This window comes from Pteropus alecto, unplaced genomic scaffold (assembly GCF_000325575.1).
Source record: "Pteropus alecto unplaced genomic scaffold, ASM32557v1 scaffold624, whole genome shotgun sequence".
Taxonomy (NCBI): domain Eukaryota; kingdom Metazoa; phylum Chordata; class Mammalia; order Chiroptera; family Pteropodidae; genus Pteropus; species Pteropus alecto.
The window spans coordinates 1-5,790 of record NW_006434851.1 but is presented as its reverse complement, the minus strand read 5'-3'; the positions used below and the strand labels follow the sequence as shown (position 1 = coordinate 5,790).

The window sequence follows — 5,790 nt, the reverse complement described above, 5'->3', positions numbered from 1 at the left end:
AAGCACTACTCAGATTATATCCATTACCTTTATTTCTGAAAAAGTGATAGTTGCCTTCCCCTCCCTGCTATGTCGGCTAATCAGAAGAATAGGTGTATGTTCATTGATATTGCTTTGGCTTTTCTAAGGCATCTCTCGGTAGGGTATGAATACCAGAAGCCAGGGACTTTGACCTTCTAAATTTCTGGCACTATGTTGTCTACAGATTTTTTTTTCTCAACTTATGCAAACCAAATTCTACCTCAGATTTTCAAACATTTAAAAAAAACTGAATCAGTGTTTCACAAAAAAAAAATTTTCCTATAATTTGTGCTGGAGCCTCCAATTTGTTTATTATGTGAAAATTTTCACTATATTGCTTTATAATATTTCCTCCATATTGAGATGAGAGCAGTGTCAGCTCTGATCATGTGTGTGAGTTCCGGAGTTGAATCTCAGGAATGAGAGTCACTATCACAGAGATGGAACATGGACTTGCTCCTGGTTTGCTTGAGAGCTAAGATGCTCCCATGGAATGTAGGTCTGCACCTCAAATTCACGCGGATCATCCTGAGATGCACCAAAAGATCATTTCTGCATCCCTCCACTCTCCCTGTGCTTCTCTGTGGCAACTATGCAGCCCAACTCACTTTGAGTAGTATTCAGTCATAAAATTATTTTTTTTCTTCCAGTCATTAAAACCATGCTTCCGTGAGAACTCCTATATTACAATGCAGGTCTTGAGTAATGAATTTTTCTGGGTTAGTATTGACTGATTACTGTTTATATTATATATAAAAGATTTAAAATTTTTGTTTTCCAATGAGATATGATGCAATGTTACTCAAGTTGTCAATCTATTTTTTCTGTTAGGGAGGTATTGCTTCTTTGTGTCCCTCAAATTATATTACCTTTAGATGACTTCCTACTTATTCTTGCATAAAAATGATCACATCAATGAATACAAAAATAATAATACATTCTAAAAATAATATTCCATTGATAGTCACGTTAACATTCACATCTCTCAGTTTTATACAGCCAGGGAAAATTCATTTTCCAGAGACAAATATGACCAATCTTACCAGAAGAGAATATAATGGGAAAGAAAGATTTTATCATATCTGTACTTCTAACAGTCATAGCCTCCCCTGATGAATTGCTTAACTGCAATTATTTGTACAACTACGAATATGAAAATGAATGTCATGTTGAAAACATTCATGAGAGTTTCTGCTCACTACCAATTGAATCCCTGCCCATGATTACAGAAGCCTTGAATGACTTGAGTTTCTATCTTTAGTCAATTGCATAAACTTCTTCAAGATGGAAGTGCTGCCATAAGCTCAGGAAATATTTTATTTTACTCTTCATTAAAAAAAATTCTGGTAAAGAGAAACTTTCAGTAGCTTTGGAAGAGCTGATGTTCTGAACTATCTTCTCTTAGGGAGAGAATTTTCTAATTTCCATCTTGGTATTTGCTTATTTGCCAAATCTGAAACAAAGTTGTTTATTAACAAAAGAGTCCTAGGTAACCAGGTTGAAAAATCACTAATGAATCATTTGTGTAATGAACTTGGGGGAAAAAAAATCGAACTTAACACAGTAATAGTGGGGACACAGCCTTTAGAGACAGGCAAAAGCATCACAATAATTTAAAAGAGAATGGTAGGAAAATAATAAGAATCTAATAAAAAAACTAGTTGTGTTTCTTTTAATTAATCTCTATCAGGAAAGGTAGTTAAAAGGTTGTACATCCTTTTTTCCTTTACCAATATTTATAAAATGAATAAATTACACATTCTTGAGACATTTGATAAGACAAGGAAGAATAGGAAAACACAGGGGAAAAGAACAAGGAAAATAACTCTAAAACAGATAACAAATGCAAATATTTTGGAGCATATTCTTCCATATTTTTCCTCCTTCAATATGCCCATATATATTGCATGTGATATTTACAAACGTATGAACATTAATTTAAAAACATATGTTGAGATACATAGTTTGTCATATGCTATTTTATACTTAGATACATGTGAATCTATTCTTAACCTAATAATTATTGACATGCATCATTTTAATTCCATTTAATTTCAGTCCATTGTATTAGAGTAGCATCAGAGTTTCAATCAACTTCATTATTGTGAACTTATGCTTTTTAATGTTTCATTACTTAAATTACACAAACTCAGAGGAGCTGAGAAATATAACATTAAGTGAAATATAGATTATTAAAAGGTGAAAAAATTGTAAATTTTATAGAAAGGTTTAGCCGCCATTTAACACTATCGACTGCTATTTTATTTTACTTCCTTCAGAATGATGCAATTCTTTTGACTGCATCATTGAAGGCATTCTTCACTTGCTTATTTCTCAGTGTATAAATAAGTGTTTTAACATAGGGGAAATGGAAAAAACGAGTAGTGAAACCTCTTTATTAATAGTCACCTCTTCTTTTGCTGTGGGATTCATATAGATGAACATGCATGTGCCATAGGTCATGGAAACCACAATCATGTGGGAAGAACAGGGGAAAAGGCCTTTTTCCTTTGTTGGGCAGAAGGAAATCCTAAAATTGTCTTGATAATGCAAGTATATGATAGAACTACACACATAAGAGTCAAAATGAGGGTCAGCACAGCATAGATTAAAACAGTTTGTTCCACAAACCATGTGTCTAAACATAATATCTTCAAGGTGAAACATCAGAGAAAATGATCAATGACATTCAAATTACAGAATTTCAGATTCAGCCCCAGATAAAGTGGGGAGGTTTTAATCAACAATCCAACTATCAGAAAATAAGTCTCCTGCAGACTTTGCTGCTCATGATGCTCACATAATGCAAGGGTTTGCAGATGGCCACATAGTGATCATAGAACATGGCAGCCAGCAGAAAAAATCTGTTACTTCACAGAGATCAGCAAAAAAGACTTGGCTGATATAGGCATTGTAGGTAATGATCTTATCACTTGTTGCTGTGTTATACAAACATCTGGGAATACAGGCAGATGTGAATGAGGTCTCTAAGAAGAAATTTTGTAAAAAAAAAAAGTACATGGGTGTTTTAAGATGGAGATCCACAAAGGTGAGTGTGATGATTGTCAAGTTTTCAGTTATACTCAGTGTGTAGGTAAGAAATCAGAACTTTCAACTGAGATTCATCTGTCAGTCCTAGCAGAATGAATGTTGTGACTGTATAGTTGTTCATCACTGATGACTTCTGTCCAATTTGCCTCCCCCATAATTCAGAGAGGTTATTATATAGATCACATTATCTGTATGAAATCTAATTTAATCAGCTCTATTAACCTCCACTACATTTTATTAGCTCTATTAATCTGTGCTATATTTTATGTTATATTTTGAAGCACACTATCCATGTGATAGATTTATCTCCTAATGTGTGATATCATGGGTAGCATGTCATTTGACTCCCCCAAATTCTTCCCTATTCAGAGCTAAGTAAAAAAATCACATTATTAAAATTATGTTTTGATTAACAATTTGGTTCTTTTCTAAATGCCAATACATGATATATAATTTGGCCTCACTCTAAAGAATCTTGACCAAAACTTGGAGTCTCTGTTCTAGCTTTATAATTGAATTTTTTCCCCATTTTTTTAAAAAAGTATATTTTATTTTATGACAATGGAAAACTTACACAGAAGACCAAAATAAGCTTCCCTTCCTTGGCTTCCTTCCACATTTCTCTATCAATATGCAAGCTCTTATGCAGAATACAGCATTTTAAATACAAGTTTTGTTTTTATATTTATGAAATGCTTTGATAAATTAACTTAAAAATTGCATGCATGATTTTTTTTTTTATGTTATCTTTTTGCTTATTTTGATTCCTTGGACCTATTAATTCCTCTTCACTTCTGACTACATTTTCTCACTGTTTTCTCCACAATTCGTACAACTTTATATAACATCTATCACTTAATGAATACTAAATTTCTGTTTCTAGTAGTGGGTTGCTCCTGACTTACATATTGAATTGACTACCAAACATATCTGCTTATACATTGACCCTCTTACCAAACATCACCTTGCACAAATCACATACATGTTCATTTCAATGTGCCTAAAATAGAAGTCCTGGTCTTCCACATGGAATGCCACTCTCCTCTCTTTTCCTGTGTGCTTGCAGTTTCCATCTGTTAGCCATGCACTCTGTGCCAGGTATTGTCATAAGCCCTTCTCCCGTATCCCCCAACTCAACCTTAGTAAATCTTATCATTATTGATTTTCAATTGACGCACCACTTCCCATAAAAGTTTTCTGCAATTCTGATGACTTCTTAGCTTACACACCCACTCATGTGCTCCCATAACAAATAAAACTTGCCACAATGTTAATGTTTAGCCAGAGAATGTATTTGTGCAAGTCATGGTTTTCTCGCTGAGATAGCAATGACAACTAACATATCTCCACATATATTATCAATACCTAAAAATATTTTTTGAATAAGTTTACATATCCCAAATTTACCAAACACACAGAGGCAAAACTATTTCTTCGCATTTGGGCTTTGGTTCATATTGCCATGATACTGAATATTTAAAAAAAATTTCTATATCTCTGACTCTATTAGTAGAAAATTTTGTGGTCTTTTGTTTTCCCTTTTAAGGAAGAACTATTTGTATTAATTACGCACATTGTGAAGTTACCTTCTCAATTGCGACAAAAGTTATAACTGCCTTCTCTTCCTTCCATGGTTTTTCAGAAAAGCAATTATATTGATACTGAGGTAAGAAGAGAAGCACACCATATAATTTGCCCCGTCTATACTGTCAAACTCACAGGGTGGCTGGCCATCACCAATCTGGAGAAGTGTGGAGCTAGGCTCATGGTTTGCCTGAAAACTAGAACCCTCTCAGGGATTTCTGGGACATAGTCAGCATATGTATTAGATGAGATTCAGAAGTAGTGGAGAATGATTGTTGCAGTCTATCTACTTTTCTGTCACCCTTTCTCCTTGTCTCTTAGGCTACATATGCATGACTATGTAACTTTACTTAGCTCAACATCCTATGGGCATTACTCGATGCTCAAAATTTTTTTTTCTTATAAGATATGACAAGATTCAATAAGATATAAGAAATAAGCCAGGATTCAATAACCTAACTGATAGTGACATGTAATCAACTGACTTCTGTTTATTTCTCAATAGATATTTGAGGAGGCAGAGATTTCAGAGTGATGTTACTGCGGCCAGTGATGTTACTGCGGCCAGTCCCATTTTTTTTAATTGGACTGTTTTCCTATGGTAGAGTTGCAAGAGTTCTTTCTTTATGTATTCTGGATTCAATCTTCTAACAGATATATAATTTTGAATATTTTATCCCATTGTGTTGGTGTTCCAATTTCTGAATGTTGTTTTTGAGAAAAAAATTATTTTGGATGAAGTCAAATTGATTTATGCTTATCTTTTACTGCTTGTGATTTTGGAGTTATATGGAAGAAGTCTTTGCCTAACCGAAGGTGACTGAGACATACTCCCATGTTTTCTTCCAACAGAGTTTTATCTTAGAGTTTTATCTTTTATGTTAAGTTCTATGATTTATTTTAAGTAAATTTTTGAATATGGCACAAAAATCATGATAAGATTAATCTTTTGCATATGTATATCTAGTTTTACAGCATCATTTGTTAAAAGGACTTTTTTTTTTAGTGGATTGTGTTGGCACCTTTGTCATAAATCAGTTGACCATTGTAGTGAATTGAGTAGTGTCCCCGAAAAAGATATGTCCAAGCTCTTACCTGCAGAAACTGCAATTGTGACCTTTTTGGAAAAGGTCT

General features: G+C 33.7%; 1 pseudogene; it reads right to left on the bottom strand.

The window, feature by feature from the left end:
* Positions 1–2,296: 2,296 nt before the first annotated feature.
* LOC102885170 lies at positions 2,297–3,193 on the bottom strand (annotated as a pseudogene).
* Positions 3,194–5,790: the final 2,597 nt, after the last annotated feature.